Below are 20177 nucleotides of genomic sequence, written 5' to 3'. Positions count from 1 at the left end.
CTAAAGTCCCGCCCTTTCTCCTCCGCGTTACCAGTGGCAACGCGAGTTGGAGGCGGAACCCAGAGGGCGCTTCAGCAGCTCCGGTGGGCAATTTGGAAAATTAAGCCCTTACCTGTTTCTGATCAAGAAAATGAATGATACGCATGGTTGTCAATTGACTATGTCAAGGTGTGAGCACGCGCCCTGCACTTTTTTACCTACACGGTTTGAATGTGGTGATCGTGTTGTTTTGATAACCAAAGATCAGGCACAAATGCGTTTGGAAAACACACTTAAAATCTAAAGATGAGCAGCCTGACTACAAACTAATCCAGAGGCTGCATGTACAGAAGCTCCTGTCTAATAATTTATATGACGGACTGAACAATAACACACACCACCATCCCATGATCGTTTATTGATCTAGTTGCATTACTAGTTTGGTTGAGGTGCGGGTTTTTTTTGGCGGTGAGGAGCAGGAGCAGGAGCAGGAGGTGCCATACCAGGCGCTCCTGATGATTCTTAATTCACAGCAGCCCCGGACCGGTGTGAAGGCAAGATGCAGAGTCTGAGACTGAGAGGGAGCTTCCAGCAGGGGAATGTGTGAGTGGCAAAGACCTGGAGCAGCTTCCAGCAGGAAAACGGTCAGAGAGAGAGAGAGAGACAAGAAAAATAGTGTCGAGTGTCTTTTTTACGCACGAGGATAAACGTGTGCCTGTGCACTGAAAGAGCTTGTTGGATGTGTTTGATGGATACTGGTCCGAAGTGTGTGCGTGTGTGTGTGTGTGTTTCCCTGATTGACGCACATATTTTTGGTGTATCAAATTTTGCACAGTTCAATGTGCTGTGAAATGTGATTATCCAAACATTTAGACATGGTGCGCCACAGTGCCGATCAGAAGATCAATAAATAATGAGTTGATCTACAAGTTCAGAGTTGTTTTTCCTACTCATCCACTTGTGTTATAAGAAATATAACAGTTCATCATTTTATGTTTCGTGTGTGTGTGTGAGCCAGAGTTTAGTTTTCTACTCTGACATGACTCTGTTGTGGCTTTAATTGTCAGTGCATCAGTAAGGGTCGTGTGCACCCCGGTGTGTTAATTGTCAGCTGTGTGTCAGAGCTTCGTTTTTAGTCACGGCCCCTCAAATGTGGCTTTCATACCTGAGCACGTGAAGAGAAAGAGCTGATTAACTACTATTGACACTTTAATGTTTTCAGAATGAGTCATTTAGTTGTAGGAATTACACGCTTCATTCTTCAGCTGGAGGTGATGGGCATATGAGCTGCTCAATGCTGCACAAACTAATTGCCCCCAGGGACAGCTATGATGGTGTTCAATGGTGTTTTACAATAAAACAAAATAAAATAGAAATAAAGCTTTAATGTGAGTTTAAATTTTCCTTAATAATATCAAATCGATGCATTTTTTTAAGAGGGGAGGAGAAGGGCGCAGGATGGACACACTGGGGAGAGGCAGAGATGATCACTTTAATGTTTATTTCTATGAGTGCATCTTGCAGGACAGTTGAGCTGAGAGACTCGTTCAGGCGATCCAGTGTTGTGGACACAGTGTGGAGAGAGAGAGAGAGAGAGTCTGCAGAGCAGGTATGTAAAACACAAACAAGCGATGATCGATGATTGTGAGCAGAGATCGCAGGAAAGCAAAAGTTGCTGTAACATTATAATGTGTATAAAAGTGTTTCTGCGTCCGATAATATATAAGCATGCTGAAAAATATCAGTAATCGTTTAGCAGTATATATTTGCAAGACAATCCAGCAAAAACACCATCTGTGTCTTTGTTTTTACGCGCAGTTCTATTCACCAGCTTCTCCTTCAGCTGTCTCACGATCCTATTAGTTTTCTCTCTTTTTTTTTCTTATGCATTTCTAATATAATCTGCAGCTCCTGCAGTCTGTGTCCACATCTGGTGCAATAGCATTTTTCCATTTTCTCTCCTTCTTCCCTTCGCTCCCGCAGCTGTGTACATTTCGCGCGACGCCCCTCTGACTGATGCCTGACAGACCGGGTGATGAATCGGCGCAAGAGCACGTCGGTGCAGAGCGGAGCGAACCACTGGCAGTGGCACAGCCTCACCCTCACCTCTTCCCTGTTCCTCTCCTCCTCCTCCTCCTCCTCCTCCCTCCCTCTCTCTCTCTCTCTCTCTCTCTCTCTCTCTGTCCTTGGAGCAGACTCTCTGGCGCCGGCGCCGTGACGTCACCCCCATTCACAGCAGCCCTCGAGCCAGCCCTCGCGGCGCCGCTGAGGCGGTTTCCATGGAGATGGGGTTTCGGAGGGGGGGGGGGGGTTTGTCAAGTCAGAGGTGGTTCTCAGCTGATCGACCTCGGGACCAGGTTTTGGGTTCGGGGGGGTCGCCGCGGGTTTCTTCCTCGGTGGTGGATTTAGGGGCCAGCAGACATTTGTTAGGAGGCAGGAGGAGAGCACGTGAGGCCACTGTGTGTTTAAAACACATGTAGAGGAGGAGGAGGAGGACACTGGAGCTGAAACCCACCAGTGATGGAATTTAACCTAGCAACTACATGTATGCTGAAACGTGGGATACGTCTAGCCACTGGAGTATTTCCATTTCATGCTACTTCACAGGCCAAAACGTTTCCATATAGACTCTTTGACATTAGTAGCCTAGTTATTCTACCATTTTGCATATAAAACACAGGAGGTGATTGTATTAAATATAATGCACTCTTCAAAGCTCAAATCACCTCCACCTGATCAGTTTCAACAGTGCTGCTGCTTACAACACAATGCATCAATCAGAAATAATCATCTAAATTAGTTATGGCATAGGAAAACACTTTACTCATAGTGATAATCTACTTAAATTTTAATTTTACTAATATGTGATCACTTAAGTGCAGACAGTTTTATTCTGCAGTGCCCTACTATCAGTTGTCCTATGTCCACCACTGAAATCCCTTCTCCATTATTACTGCCATAATCTTTACTTTACGGTGTTCATTTTTGAAAGAAACCATTGAAACCAAGTCATGTTATGCTCAGTCAGTTGGGGTTGGAGACAGTTTAGGACATTTTCCAGTTTCTATTTCAGGAAAATGATGTGTATTAAAACAATAAATTAAAGTTAAAAGTTAAAGTTAACTCTGGCTCGAAGAGTATTGCTCTTTTACAACAGTGAAACTTAAGTTTAACCAAACTTGTTTTCACTCAGCTGTCTCCACTGTTTCCTACTTGTTTCCAGATGTGGCAGTGTGATGACCAACCTCAGCTAAATGAGACCCAGTGTGAGCCTGTCAGACTGAATGAATGGTCAAGACTTGTTTATTTATTTACTACAAGTCTTTCAATTTTCAAGGGACAAAAAGAACCTTTAAAAAAAAAAAAAAGCTGGTCATCACACAAGTCAAACTTTTCCCTCCCATGCAGCCCACACACAAGAGCCACGAGTTACTCCTGAAGTTTCTCCAGGCTAAAGTTTCTTTGGCCCCTTCAGGACTAAAAAGAGACATTCCTCAGTCCCAGCGAACAAATAAAAGCCCCCCGTATCCCCCCTTCTGCTCCCCGTCACCAGCCTATTAGTTTGGGTTCAGGAGATAAGGTTTGGAAAACAAAGCGGAGCTGCCCACCAGCCGAAGAGCGCCCTGCAGCCCCGGCGTCGGACTGTCTGCTCCGGTCTACGTGTGTTGATCCTCCACCCTGCAAGTTGCACTTAGACCTTTAGAGTAAATATTGATCTCTCATTTGAAACAGTTTCTTCTTGTGACAAAATCATTTGTACGGGAGCATTAGCCTGGCAAACTTTGAATGTGACCTTTTTCTGAAGTGTGATGACGCAGGATACGAAAATAAAAACTTCCCCAAGGCGCACGAGTAGGCTACGTTGCCAGGTTGGCATTTATCCGCATTTCTAAAGTAATGATTAATTAATGCACAAACAAAAACAAACTGAAGCGAGGTGGCAAAGGAACAATATCTTATCATCAGAGGTCAAAAGTGACCGACGAGAGGATAGAAAAACAACGTAACAGATAAAGTCGCTCTAAACATCGGAGTTTCTGGATGTTTGGCTAATTTCCACTCGCTGCCTTGATTGAAACTTTTTTATTTCCCTTATGTAAACAAGCCGCGCATTTCTCTCTCTCTCTATCCCTCTCTCTTTTTTCTTTTTCTTTCTTTTTTTTTTTTTACACAAAATAGTTCACTAGATTCCGCTCGTTTCGTTTCACGGTCCGTCCATCGTCGAAGAACCGACACACCCGAGACAAACTTTCTGCTCTCCACCGTCCCATCGCGCTGCGAGGTCTCGCGCTCTGCCCCTCTTCTCCTCCTCCTCTGGGCTGCCACGCGCCTGTCGCGTGCAGGAGTGTACGCATCAGACAGTGTCGCAGAGACTCTTGTAGCAGCGTCGACCCCGCGGGGCGTGGTCTGCTGTTATACACCCCCCAAACAGCAGCAGGAGTGGGAGCAGAAGTGGGGTGAACGGTGATCTGCAGTGGGTGATCATTACAGCCTAGTTCTCTTTATCAAACACATTGGGCTACAAATAATATCTTTTCCCTAACTATAAATCCACATATTTATTAATAAATTAGCCTATCTTACAGTTACTTGTTTTGTAAATAAAGATTAGGTCAAAAGGAGCATCTCCAATTTTTATCTGAGCATTCAGTCTAAAATCTGAATATATTTCGTTTATTTACACACAAAAGTGGTAAATCCTGATGCTGCAAAATGCAAAATGAGTTAAAAGATGCAGAAACAAAATAGATGTTGAATAACTTCCTGTCAATCAACTCGTTATGTGACTACTGTGTTTAGAGGTGGTATAATCAGACTCGAGGCTAACTGTGTTCAGACATCACAACACTCACCACCTCATTATGGAATAATGTTCCTAACTCTGAGTAGTCTGAGTGACGCTGCACACGTTTTATGATCATTACAAGTTCTGTCTGGAACGACCATCACATAGATTTATCATTAGCTCATCTTTTCTTTGAGAACAAAGAACTAATGCATCAAGGAAGTAAGTAGCTTTGATTTAACCAGTCTCTGGCCTTGACTGAAATACATCTGCTCTGTCACTGTCTTCCTCTCTCTGTCCACCTCCTGCCTCTCTTCAGTCTCCCCTGTGGTCCAGATGGGACTCTCTCTGCTCTCTGAGCAACAGCCATTGAGGCCTGGCTCTATTGTAACGTGAGAGGCTGCAGCAGGCGCACGGGTATGGGCAGGAAGCACTGGGAGAGATAGATGGATGGGAGGGATGAGGTGGCCAGATTGGACTGGGAGACAAAGGCACCATGTTTGCCCGAGTGCCTCCCAGGCTGGTCGTGGAGTGGCCACTCCAAGCCTCCCTGGAGGCCGGCCCTCCTATATGCCCCGCACGCACACTGCTACTCCACAACACACAGCTGGCAGCAGGAGATGAGACAGGAGGTTGGATGGAGGTGGAGAGCTGCGCCATGGAGATATATATTACGCTATAACCTGCATCTATAATGTAAACAACTTATGTAACTCAGTCATTCAAAGTTGCTAAAAATCCACTTATTTTCTTTTAGAGCTGAACCACTCAGATCTTTTGGCCAGCGTGACAACCACCAACCAGTTGGCAGCATGGAAAAGTTGGCTGCAGTTTAACTTTTGGGCAATATTGCCCGTTGGCATACAATCACACGTTAACATTGCTGTGTCGCCCACCTATCACTGCGGCACAGCTGTCACTGCAGCTAGCAGTCTGTACCCCTGTAATCAGATGTATCTGCATATCTCCACTTTCACACAGGGAGTATGACAGTGTGGTTTGTAGCTGAACGTACTGGTAGAAGACGATTGTTGAAATCAGTTTCTTTTTTTTAAAATGCAGCAGGGAGAACGAAGGTGAGATGGTGTTTGTGTGTAAATTAGGAGCTGGGCTGCGTTATCTGTCGCAGTGAAAATTCTCAACCTCAGCATTTGGTGTTAACGACACCTGAGTCCTTCATGGCAGCAACATGACAGGTGCGGTAACAATATAATGTCATTTCACAGGGTCTCTGCTTGTCATCACTAACAGGAGTTAGAGTGAGTACACTGATGAAGTTGGTGTTTCATTCCCAGGCTGCACTTTCTTAGGTTCCTCTATTCCAGGGGGAATTGAGAATGTGTGTGAGACCTGAAACTGACTTCTGATACCACCTTTGTCTCAGACTTCCAGTCCAGTCCACTCTGAAGTTACATTTCATTTCAGGGAACTTCACATCACTGATAAATGCTCTTTTCACAACTCTTTTTTTTTTGTTTTGTTTTTTCAATTTTGTATTGAAAGTTCACCCAACAGGACAATATGTCTATTATGGTCTCAGAAAAACATGGAAATCTCGCAAAAACCCAGGAAACTTCATCTGCTAAGGAAAATCATATGATGTGTTTGACATCTCTATAGGTCAGGTTGACTAATTGAACCTTTTAATGAGATTGATTTCATAAACCACTATCATCAATATAATTTGTGTTTTATACTGTAATGGTACTGTAGTTGATTCTTCATACCAAATGTTATATAAAATACACTGCTGTTTGTACAATTAGTGAATTATTAGATCCCAGTTCCTCTCGAGTTCTCAGAAAAAAACCCAGCCCGTATTAAACTTTTAATTGCTTGCACCTTTAAAATGGTAAACATCAAAGTCATGTAAACTGGTTAGCCTCTGTTAATGAAGCTTCATAATCTGTAGCATGATCTCTAAAAAGAGGCCAAATTATGCATTTGACTGAACACCCCCTCCTTGGTAAATAACTATACATCTTTGTTGTTGTTTGTGGAAAACTAACAGATTTACATCACTATAGCTATTTTAGCTGACAGTACTTGGTCACTGTAATTTTGTTATTTCAGTAATTTTGCACTATTTTTTTGTAAGATTTTGTATTTCAAAATGTGACCGGTTTGATTAATTGTCAGGTCAGATGTGTTGAAACAAAATAAGGCTTCTGGCACAACTTCACTGACTTCCCGGGTGCATGGAGAAAGGAAAAAGTCCAACAACACTTGTAGTAAAAGAGGAACTTTATTTGACTGATTTACTACAAGTGCTTTTTTTTTACTTCTTCGGTCAGATGTGTCAGTCGACCATGTTCCATGTTACCTCTATCGACCCCCTCACTCTAAACGAATCCCATGCTAAAGAAAAAAGCTAACGTTCATTTTGTCATGTAGCTCAGTTACATAAGCTGAACAACATAAGAGCATCATTGCCTTGTTATAACTTAGTGATGCACTTGCAAAGAGTTAGCACCGTATCTCTTTCTGCAGCACAGCCCACTTCCTTATAACCCAAAACCCTCTGACCACAGTCATCTCGCTCTTACTCAATCTTTATCTATTTATACAGCGCAGAGGGAAGAGAGAGTTAATGTAGGAAACTCACTCTTCTGTGTTTCTGTGAAAACAAAGAACCGGTCAGAAAACGTTTCTGGCTGATTCATCTTGCTCCGTCCTATAGGCCATCTCTGACCACCCATACATGTGTTAGTTCTCCTGAGATAAATGATGTGTCTTGTGTTTGAGGAGACGTCAGGAGCTGTGAGGTGCTGTCATAACATAGACAATATATTCTGTGTTTTTGAACAAGATTAAATGACAGAGGGGGGGAAAAAAAATTATAGTGTCTTTTGCTGCTCTGGTGGGCTTTAATTGATTTCAAATACATTTTCTGTTCATTTTGTAAAAGTCTTCCATCCATACTGAATACCAAAACAATAGCAAAACACTTATCAAATTGACTCTGTTTGAAGCCAAAAGCCCTTTACGTCTCTGCCAAGCTGCTTTCCATTGTCTTTGAAGTGTTATTTATTGTTTACAGCACAAGTGTGAAGATTTGGAGTCAAGCACCAAGTCCAGATTCTCAAAACTTCACATCATGTGTGAGTGTGAGCATTCACTTGTCCTCTCATTCACCATTTCATAGCACATGAATCCATATACGTAGAGGACAGAGTTACTTATGTCATAAACTGACGTCCGTCCAAAGAGACTGGACTTTTTTCTTTTTTTTTCTTCATTTATTTGGATTTTTTGTGGTTGGATGTTCACTCATGTTTCCTGCAAGCTTGCAGAACTTACTGACTAATACTTTAAAGGAAATTCCTCTGGAAATCAGCAAGTCAATATAAAGACACTGTCTTTCAAATAACTGTCTCACAGGTTTATATTTATTTTCCCTTTAATTAGTAACACATTACATTGTTCTCTTCTGGAACTTTCCAAGGAAACTTTGGACCTGTAAAATAAAGAGTTACTGTTTTATTCATCAAACATGAAGGTCGAAATGCTCCTTCAAAATTCTGTTCACACTGCCAGGAATAAATCAGAGGTGGAGAAATGCTGGATCTTATTTATTTTGTTGGCCTTAAAGTGGACAAAATTTAAAGCTGCATTTGCTTCGTATTAACAATGGATCAAATGACTGAGTGCAGTGTAAAAGGAGTCGCCTGTAGTTACAAATCCACTGATAATTACAACCTACGTAAGTTCTCCTCAGCTCTGTGGAGTGTCTCTGCATCTTGAAAGTCCACAATGACGAGGTATTTATAAAAAAGTCTTAATTATGAATTACTCAATAAACTATATTTACTGCCAATATAGGGAGTAGAAGTGCATCCAAAATCAAAACATAAATAAATTAAACCAGGTCATGACCATTTTTCTCCCTTGTCAGCTCCAAACTGTGCTCTATATCTAACAATATACAGAACATAGGATAACACTGCAAAAGGGCACATTGCATCATAGTTTATAATGTAAACAATGCTACACATTACTTTCATTTTCATTTTCACATCGATCCCACTTGAGATCTTTTGAAAATGTCAAACTTTGTTCCAAACTGCATCGCTGCTTCTGTTTCAAAGGGCCCGCTCAAGGTGTCTTGTCGTCCCTCCCATGCAGATTTGCTGCTGTAAGCACGTTGAAGTGGTCAGGTGGATAATTGAGAGCCAGTGCTTTTAACTGATCACAACAACAAAGGTTCTCACGGCCCTAATCCTCTTTGGCTCTTATCTCTCACCCCTCCTCACCCGTCACCCATCTCATCGGCTCACGTAGGATCAGACCTACCAGCACAGACTTTCTCATGCCTTTCTCTTTTTGGCATGCTCTTAATATCCCTATTACTTTCTCTCTCTCATTCCTCTTAGATCGTCTGTCTCGCAGTATCGACGTTCTCTCTGTCTTTTTTTTTTTTTTTGGTCTCTGTTTCTTCTCTGCTGCTCTCACTTTTACCAGTTTGTCTGTTCTTTCACACCAAGGGCATCTGGGTCTTAGAGGACCCTCTCCACCCTTTGACTAACAAAGCGCTGAGTCACTTTTGAAATGAAGAGTGGGGTCTTTGAATGACACTTGCTAAGCCCCATTTGAAGAGAAGCTTCAGTCTCTTATCGACAATAGCTTCAGCCTTGTGTGTGGACTGTGATCAAACATTAGGCGGTTCATTCAGGATGGTGGGAAACTAAGCAGCAGCAGGAGAGAAAAAGCATTTGAATAACAACTTTTCTTTTTCAGCTATGGCATCTTTTATATCTTTGTGATGTAATTATTTTAAATCCTCCAAAACCTGCTGTGCTTCATATTGCCTCCAGTTTTTTTTTTTTTTTTTTTTTTTACTTCCTCTCTATGAGAAGCTGCACTATAGTGAGTCCCAGCCAGCACAGGTTAATATGGCCATTTACCTTGATATCAGCAGAATGAATCAACCTTTAAGGGCTATTAGTGTTATTAAAAATGCCCCAGAGGGAGCAGCTATGGCTCATGTATTTCCTGGGTCTGTGTATGTGTTGCAGTTAGCTTTAGATTATTGGGGCTTATTGGAGTAACAAGCTAATGGAATTAAGGTGCTGGATTTCATGCGCCGTTGCCAAGATTCAGCATTAAAAGGATGTGTGCTGAATAAATAGTGCTTTAAGTAGATGAGATTCCGACACGGGAGAGATTCGCTTGTCAGAGCAGCATTGTTTGCTTGGCTCCTGAGCCAGTGAAACTGTCAAGTGTGCTGCTGGCCACGGATAGATGGATGGATGGAGGACTCAGAGAGTGGATTTCTCTACTTAAAGTGCATTTTTAGGAGCTGAAGTTGACAAACTCTTCAAATGCCGAAAGGCAAAAGAAACTTTTCCCCCTCACATCTAGTGTTCAGAAAAATGGGGAAACGCGTGAAGCAAGTCTGAAAGGAACTGCTGGAAGAGAAACACCGAGAAACACCAACACCCTGTAGATGAAAAAAGCCAGGATTTCTATACAGATCTATATTTGCCAGCTAATTACGTACATGAAAAGCAGAATCAAAATGAAATCCAAATATTTACCAAAATAAACTCATGTTTTGTTTCATTTCTCCATCAGCGGTGCCAGAACAGAGTCCTCTCCATTACAGATAATTCATCTGATGTTTGTGTTTGTTGGTGGATTAGCTGGGAGGCGTTGCTGTTGGCCCAGGCTGTAAAACGCTCTCATCTGTATTTTAATGGACTAAGAAGCAGTGGGAGGATGTGGCTCTGTGCCACAATTTCACAGTGAAAGAGGGGATCGTATGTAGCAGGTAATCTATTTGTGCAAGTGTTTTATCCGTATAAATGGAATTAGTGGATGGTTTGACGACACGTTAAAAAGGCAACACTTGGTGTGTGTGCACGTGTGTTCCTATGTGCTCGAGGATCCATATTTGATTGACCCTAATTGGGATTTCTGTGTAAAAATCTTTCTGTACTTTATTTGATGCTTTGGGATGTGAGGTAAAATAAGAAATGAAAACGCTCTGGGATGAAATGAGTGCACAGAGGTTTACAAAATACACACAGCGTGAAATCAGTGCTGCATGTGGATGTATGTGTGAAGTACATTACTGTAAATGAGACGTGAGTGATTATGTGTGGATTTGATTCGAATGTTCGTTCACCCCTGTGAAGACGAAGGAGCTGGACATGGATCCTGCCATTGACGGAGAAAAATCTTTGGAAAGTTGAAAGCAAACTGACAGCATGTGCGTGGCTCGCAGTCACGCACACACACTTACACACACAGAGCTTGCAGATGGTAGGGTCTCTCTAACCCGGCTCTGTGTGGCCCTTTCACAGTGTGAGAAGAGGAAGAAAAGGCTTGTCTTTTATCAGGCTCTGAACGCAGCAGTGTTGACATTGGGATGGCACCTAATTAGGTTAGGCCCAGCACAGCATGCATGGTTAACTAGGCTGGCCTAGGCCTCGGGCTCCACAGATCCCAAGGTGACTGCCACGCTACAGCTGAGGAATGATACCTCCGACTATTAATGCACCTTTAATGTGATCAATCTCCTAAAAACATTGCCACAACAAACACACACAGTCACAGTTATTTGTCCCTCTCCCTCTGCAGTTAGCAGGTAAAACTCTCTGTGCTGGCAGCGTTTGATGAATATGAATATGGAAGCATCAGTCTGGCTGGGAGAAACCAAAACAAAGTTGTGTCACAATTTCTGCTACTCATATTATCTTTTTTTTTTATTATTAAATAGATCAGTCTAATACTGAACGGAGACCTTTTATTATCCTAACACTTTGATTTTGTCACGCTCCCTGTAGAGCACACTAGACCAAACTTCAGAGGCTATATAACAATAAACTATACGTCATTACAACTTAACCTTATCTACAGAGCTCTGGTCGTTCATTCTGTCTTTTTAATACCACTAACACACTATTACCAACTTGTTTGGCAGTAAAACCAACTTGTTTGTTACTACACAGGTAAACCAACGACTTGATAACCATGACAGTGTGAAAGTTGAAAGACCTGGACAGTGAACATATAATAGTCTCTTTGTGGCCGGAGCTGAAACCATGAGGGACTTTCACTCCGCGTCTCTCCTCACATCACTGGCTATGTGGGCTGAGATCATTTGTGCAAGATGAACTGTGTGAAATTCGCAGAGCTACGACGGAGGCTTGTCCAGAATGGCTTTACAAATAATACTAAAAAAAAGAAAAATCGAAAACGACTCCCTCAATAAAACTGGCCTATTTGTAACAAAGCCTTTCAAGTGCAGTTTCTCTCTTTGTCCGCTGACTAAAGGACACAGTGGGACAGAGGGAAGCTGACAGACACTCTGTTTTGGGTTCAGTTTCACAGTCCTCTTACTTCCCCTGAGGGGCTGTGCTTTGTAGCATCATTAACAGTTTCCTTGTGTGGAATCCCCTTCTCTGATTCCATTTCCGCTTTATTGCCAGTTTGGCCCCATTGAAGTGTGATGGTCAAGCTGGAAAGGGGATGTGAGCTGAAAAAAAAGAGGATGTAGTCTGGGAGTATCCAATCTTTGTGCTGACATGTGACACTGATGATTAAAAAAAAAAAAATCATATTCTGACTGATGCCTGCTTCAGTGTAACAGTGTAATGGATCAGTACTGGTGGGGACGGAGATGTTGGTGTGTGTGTGGTAAGACTGGCAACAGAACATCTTAAGGTCACATTAGCTCTTCACAGGTGTCAGGGAATGAAATGAGATCGTTTGAATGTCGGAGGGCGGGTAAAGGAGGGAGAGGAGAGTGTCTGGGGCTGCTTGTAAAGAAAGAGAGAGCTGCTAGAAGAGGAGGGGGAGGAGGGGAAGGAGGAGGGAGAGTTGTAGGAAGAGAGGAGGAGGGGGTGTCCGGTCATGCTCGAGCCCAACGTCTTTTTATTTTTTGAGAGAGAGAGAAGAGGGGAAAGACACAGGGAGAGAGAGAGGGGGGAAAAAAAGAAAAGGAGAGCGCTTTGCAAGCCACCCAGGCTTCATTACCATGTCAATCTGAAGAGAGGGGAGATAGAGAAGGAGAAACAGGCCGGCCAGGGCCCAGCAGTGGGGCCGGATCCATATGGTGCTGCCGGCTCTGGAATGAATAGTGAATGGAGCGGCTGGGCGCTGGGCTGCTGGAATCTGCCTCCAAGCCTTTGTGAACAGGATGACCAAAGACAAGAGGGAGCTCTGCAGATGGCCCGGGCTATAAATAGGTAGCTAGTCTATCTCCGTGCTGTCACTCTTCTTGTCTATCTGCCTCCCAGCCCCCCACCCCCCACCCCACACACACACACACCCACCCCCACCTCCACCTCCACCCCACACACTGCCAGGCCCCTGGACACCACTCAAGCCCAGGAAATAAAAGCCTATGGTTGCACAGCTCTGAGATATCACCACCAGGGTGAGAGTCTGAGGTCTGAGTCCCCCCCCACACCACCACCACCACCACCATCCACTGCATGTCTTCAAACATTCATCATTCAGATTTGTTACAGATGCAGGGGAAGGTATGGGACTCAGTGTGTGTCTGTGTCTGTGGGAAAGTGTGTGTGTGTATGCGAGTGTGTGAATGTGGCGTAGAGAGAGGGAGAGAGAGAGACAGAGAGTTGCTAAGTTGCTCAAACACAAGCTGAGGAAGGCAGAGAGATTGAGCAGTTGTGTTTTCAGTCCAAACTTCTCGCAGATGGACTTTAAAGTGAGTGATAAATCCGTGTCCAGATTGAGGGTCCTTTTGTCATTAAACTAAGCCTTAGCACTGCTGTCCATCTGGCTCTGTGTGTGTATGTGTATGTGTATGTGTATGTGTGTGTGCATGTTTATGTGAATGTGTGTGTGTGCAGACAGTGGACATGATCCGGTGGTGGAAAGCACACTACAAGCCTTCCTTTTAAAGTGTTGCTGACTGTAGCACACTATAAGCTAGCCTTCTGCTCTGACTTCTCATATATTCTCTGTCTGTCTCTCTCTCATACACATACACACTCGCGCACGCACACACACACACACACACTTTACCCCCCCCCCCCCCACTTCTTGTAAACACATCTTCAAGCCAGCGTGTGCTTTGTCTGCAACAGCCCCAGACTGCGAGGTGCCCGATCTGTGAGCTAACACCAAAGGTAATTGTTAGGAGTGATGGAGCTCAGAAACAGACCTGTGGAGACAGAACCAGAGATGACGTGTGTGTGTGTGTGTCTGTGTGTGTCTGTGTGTGTATGTGTGTGTGTGTCTGTGTGTGTCTGTGTGTCTGTGAGTGCGTGTGTGAGTGAGTGAGTGTGTGTAAGAAGTAACCCACCAGTAAACACAACGAAGCAAGTGGCCTGGATGACTTATGTCTGGACCACACAGAGTAAAAGACATAAGTCAGGCTGGCGCTGTGTAAAAGCTGTGCCATCGCCATGGCAGACAGACAGACAGACAGACAGGCAGACAGACAGGCAGGCAGACAGACAGACAGACAGACAGACAGACAGACAGACAGACAGACAGACAGACAGACAGACAGACAGACAGGCAGACAGGCAGACAGGCAGGCAGACAGACAGACAGGCAGATAGGCAGACAGACAGACAGAGAGACAGGCAGACAGACAGACAGACCTGGAACTCTTCCCAAATTTCCCAGCTTTCTGTACCATCCAATGTGCTGTGATGTTCCAAGTTTTATTGTTTTGTCCAGTTGGAGTTTCATACCAGCTGCTGGCTCGATGGGTGTGTGCGTACGCCACGTGTGTGTGTGTGTGTGTGTGTGTGTGTGTGTGTGTAATGACTGTGACTGTGAGCTCTAAACACCCCTCTGACATGTAATGGCTCTCTCGTGGTGAAAGCAGCCAGGTGCTCACCGCAGGCGACATCACCGGGTCAGCCGCTGATGTGATGCACCAGCTTGATGACATCATCGCCCTCCTTCTCCTCCTCGACACACTTGCTTTGGCTGACCCAGGAGCTTGTGTGTGTGTGTGTGTGTGTGTGTGCGTGCATGCACTGTGAAAAAATATCTTAATTAAGCTATTAAATCTAGCATTGAGAATATTAAAATCATGTTTCTTTCCCCAGAACAAATGAAAAGGATCTTCCAAAAACTAATTATCAGATAATTTCACTTGTTTCCAATACGAATCAAATTGGTTCAAGATTTTCCCTGGGTCAGTAATATCTCGCATATATTTTCATCTGTGTCAAATTGAGAGTGCTTTGGAAACAATTACCGCTCCCTAACAGCAGGTATTGTTCTGTCTCTAAATGAAACCAAGACTTTCATATTGAATATGGGAATAGATGGCTTGTTAAGACAGAGATTTTGCTGTGTTTTTTGGGGGGTGGAACTCTTTAAAGCCCTTCCCGGTAGAGGCCCGCCATCTGTTTAAACTCCAGCAGACACTTTTTATCTGTATCTTTACTCCTTGAAGACGTTACAGTGTGGAGACAGATGAATTTGTGTGAGTTATCCAAGCAAACAGTCAGATAAGATGCTTTAAAAATAAAAATAAAAATAATAAAAAAAGTAAAGCGTTTATCAGCCCGAGTTGGTTTTTGTGTTTTGGTGTGAGGCAACAGTCAGTATCCATCACAGTTATGTTGTGTTGTGTCACAGCAACCCGGGGGTTGTTAAATGTCTGCTGCCATTGCTGCGGTGTTTATCTCAGAGAATGTGCTATTATCAAGCGTGCTCTGCGCAGATGGACATAAAAATATCTGCACTGTGGTGCCATGACATCACAAATGCTCCCTTTGGGTGGAGGAACAGGTCATGTAATAGCAATATACTCTGTCATTAGAAGGGCACAGTGTTATTATATTACATGAGTTATTATAAAGATTAAAAAACGTGCATTCTTCTGCGTTAACTTCACGTTACTGCTGGTGCTCTCCCACTTTGGAAATGTCTCTCTTTCTGTGTCTATCTGTCTGTCCGTCTGCTAAAAGCTTCAGCTCCCAGCTGGCCGGGGTGTGATTCAGCGCACCTCCGTGCTGTTCGGGCTTTAGCACGGTGAGGGAGTTAGTAGGTTTACACCAAAGCAAACAGGAGACCACCATAGAGGGAGGGGAGGGATGAAGGAGATAGAGAGAGCTGTGAGAAGTAGGACAGATGGGGCAGGGATCAAGGCCCTGCGTCCCTCTGTCCCTCTGCCTCTCTCTCAGACTTGTCTTCTGTTTTCGGTTCAGGTCTTTCAGCCATTATGTGGGACCAGATGACAACCGGCCTGTGAGCGTCTCTCATTAGGACTCCAGATGTCTTCCCCTCTTAAATCCTCACTATATGATATCATGACAGTCTATCTATAAGATTGTGCTTTATGTTTTTCCCACTTTGGGCAAGAGGGGGTTTTACCCAACACAGCAGAGCTCAACCTGCTTTTCCCATGACCCCCCCCCCTCCACCCCCCCACCTCCTTTCCCGCTACCACTGACACATGCAAGCAGAAAATGACAGACAGTGAGACAGAAGTTGTTTTTGTCTTTTCCCTTTTCTCCCTCACTTCCGCATATGGTCATCCATTCTGCCTGTCTATCTGTCTGTCTGTCATTACAGTAAATCAGAGGGCTCTTCGGCTTTATCCCAGCGTCCTTCTGGCTGGGACGGCTGCAGCAGATGTTGGAGCCTAGGACAAAATGGATTTCCCCCCAGCCGAGAGCAGCTTTTCTTGCCCTCCTTAATGGAGGCTCCTTGAAATGCTAATGCCACACCATTAGTATAGCAGTGGTCTGGCATAGTGATGGTGGGAAAAAAAAGGGGAAAGACCACAATCCCAAATGAAAGAAAAAGAAAAACCTTTGTCGCCGAAACAACCTCCTGGAAAATATATTTTGCTGAGAGAGACGGACAAGCGACAGAGAGAGGGAGATATTTGTCTCACCACACGCAGACACACTCAGGGTGTGTCATGGCATCTCATCTCACTGGCCTCCTCCCCTTCTCCTCCACCCGCAAAGTTCAGCTCAAAAGAGGGATAATGATTATCAAGCATATGAATAGAGCAAAAAAAAAGAAAAAAGAAAGAAAAAAAGAAAAAAAAAAGCCAATTTCTACTTTGCACCAAACTCTGGCATTTAAAGGATCAGGCAGTGATTCCAAAATTAGGAGGCTTAACTCTTTGAAAACATTTGATGATCAGCTGCTGCTAGCTGTTATCGAAGGAATCAAACGAAAAAGCGAAAAAAGCAAAGCTGCTTTGCTGGACAGCATGTACCACATGTTCTCACTCCTGGAGGCGTTCTGCAGGTACAGAGGAGGAGGAAGAAGAGGAGGAGGAGGAGGAGGACAGCAGCAGTTGTAGGAGTTTATATTTCTGTTTTGTGCAAAAAAAAGAGGCAGCTTACTATGAGATGAAAAGGTTTGCAGGTAGTGAGGCACATTTTTGTGGAAGCAGCTTTGCTTAGCTTCACGTGTGCTACAGTATACAGTGACTCCTGCACAGCGTGGAAGAGGCTTTTTGCGCTTTTGCTATTTCTTGCTTAAACCCCCCACCCTACACACACACACACACACACACACACACACACGCTCACAGATTTATCGCTCTGGACACTCTTGTCCCTGTCAGCAGCTGGCGGGCTGAGTCTTGTTTGAGCTTGTGTGTGTATGAATGCTTGTGCACAAATGTGTGTGTGTGTGTGTGTGTGTGTGTGTGTGTGTGTGTGTGTGTGTGTATGTGTGTGTGCAGAGCTCCAGTAAAGCCTGCTGCTCTGCTCTGCTGTGCTGGCCAGGCCATGTGGCCACTTTAAAGCTCCTTTCTGAGAGGCCTGTGAAGTTGTTAAGGAGCTCCACTACACTAGCAGTTGGCTCTGGGAATCCCTCTGCCAGCTGTAGCCTGCACACACCCCTCCCTTGCTTCACTTCCCTCGCTCCGTCTCTCATGTTCTCTCTTTCTCATGCGTATACACTTGCTTCGTTTCTCTGTGTACGCTCCCGTCTCTGTCCTCTCTGTCTGTCTTGTGTTTGTTTGTCGCCTTTATACTCCCTGTCTTTCTCTCTGTTGGTTTCTCATGTTCCCGGCGTCCTCCCCACTCTCTCTCTCTCTGTCTCCGTTTTCCCTCTCTCTGTCTGTTCCTCGTTCTGTCCGCGGTATCTGCATAATCTATGTAGTGAAACATCATTGCGGACCTTCTGTCTCTTCTGGCACTGGTCCGGCTGCACATGTTTTCTCCTGTATACCTGCTCAGATCGCTGGAAATGCACTTTGGCAACCATCATAGAGCCACGTGTGGCAATGATGGCTATTTAGAAAAAAAAAAAAAAAGAAGAGAAAAAAAAGCTGCAGTAAAGATGGTAAAAAAAAAAGAAAGAAGAGGGAATAGATTGAGGCACTCACTCCAGAAATAATGAAGCTTAATCAACATTTCAGACTATAAATCTACCACAGCCCAAAAGTTCTTGTGCCACTCTCTTGTACTTTCAGCTTTTTGTACTGGCTCACTCGCACACAAACACTGGAAGGTTGCATCCCTCTCTGAATTTGGCTGACCTTTCATCGAAAGCAGGTGCACCTGTGTCCTGTTCCCTGGCTCATACTCCCAAGGTCTGTGGTGCACATCTGCTTGAGTGCACTTGCTTGTACACACAAGGAGGACATTTGCTTGTATTGTTATCAACTCCATTTGAGCTTGAAGTCCCTGGCTGCAGGGTTATGGATGAATTGTTGAAGAAGGCCAATGTCTCCAATATCCATTCACTCATCATGCTGATATTCACCAAGAGCACTTGTGAACTATTTTTATGCTACGGTCCTTTTTCTATTCTGCACAAAACACACAGAAGCTCTTATTACAGTAAAGTAATGTATGTTTGAATGGAAAGTATGGCTTTTCATATTGAAGGTTTATGATCTCTGAGTCGTCCAGTCACAATGAAATCACATGCAATCATCAACTTTATATGATGGGGAGGAAGAAGGACATGACGACAACACTGAAGAAAGCAGAAACTCCTCAATTTTAAGGATGATCTGATCTTATAATTTGGAATTTTCCTTTCCTTTTTCCTTTACTTGATACATTTGAGGACTGATTTGCAGACACATATTTTACTTTAGGACTCAATACTTGATTGAGCATCTTCAGATTAAACATTTTCAACTCATCTAAACTAGACAGGACTTCTCCTAGTTGACAAACAAGGTTCGGAGCTCCAGCCGACTCTCCTCTCCCTTCCATCCCTCGCTCCTCTCCTTTCCTCTCCTCTCCTCTCCTCTCCTCTCCTCTCCTCTCCTCTCCTCTCCTCTCCTCTCCTCTCCTCTCCTCTCCTCTCCTCTCATCCTCTGCTTTCTCCAGAGACGGCCATGCAAGCTGGCGTCTTTTCACTCCACAGATGTCTCTGTTCCTATAGGGCTCTCGCTGCGAGGAGATGTGTTGGCAATTCTGTGAAACACACCTAACACACGCGCCTGGGCACGCACACACATTCACAGGCGCTCACACACACACACACACACACACACACACACACACACACACTCACAGAAACACCCAAACACACGGTGTGATACTGCTGTTGTCACTGCTGGAGTCGATGTCTGTGAAGACTCTCTCATCTTCACTCCCTCACTCTCTTGTTCCTTCCTTTTTCCTGTGTGTCTCTGTTCAAAAGAGGCACAAGGAAAAGTGAAGAGGTGTGTGTGTGTGTGTGTGTGTGTGTGTGTGCGCGTGTGTGTGTGTGTACACACACAACACATCCTGTGACAACATGGCGTAGCCTAGATCCGCCAGAGCTCTCAAGTTGGGTGTGAGGAGGTTGTCACCACATACCTGAGGCTGGCAGGATTAACACCTGTTATGAGCGTGAGTGTGTCAGGTATGTTTGTCAATGAGCATCTTGCTGAACTCATGGTAGATTTTGCATTTCAGGCTTTTAGTTGAGATTTTATGTGAAGAAACTTGCACCCAAATGAAGTTTCAGCTCCCTCGCTGAGCCACGGGAAAAACTTCAAGAGGCCCCGGGATGCAGCCAGTCCTGATGATGTGTTCAAGTGAACTCTGGCTTCAACAGTTTTGTTTTCTCATTTCATCCGTTTTCCCCTCAAACGCCTGTTTAGCCTAGCATGTTGGTGTGTTTTTCTGTTTTCAGCAGTCGTGCTCTGATATGTTCTCTTGTTGGCTGTTCTGTTGTGTGTCACTCTCTCTCTCTCTGTGTGAGAGAGTTTGTGTGTGTGTGTGTGTGTGTGTGTGTGTCCACAGCATGGCAGTCCATCTGTCTCCAGGAGAGCAGCTTCCTGTTCTCTCCCTCTCATCTCTGCCACTGCAGGAACACACAACCTGGTCTGACATCCGCTCATGCATACACACACACACACATACACACACATACACATACACATACACATACACAGACACAGACACACATGCGCGCGCAAACACACATGTATACGTACCTTCTGTCCGTCTATCTGTCTGTCTGTTTGCCGACACTCATTTGTCTGTCTGTCTTTCCACAC

Source organism: Trachurus japonicus, chromosome 22, assembly GCF_045865225.1.
Source record: "Trachurus japonicus isolate A0001 chromosome 22, Traja_1.0".
NCBI lineage: Eukaryota > Metazoa > Chordata > Actinopteri > Carangiformes > Carangidae > Trachurus > Trachurus japonicus.
Note: the sequence above shows the minus strand (reverse complement) of the source record.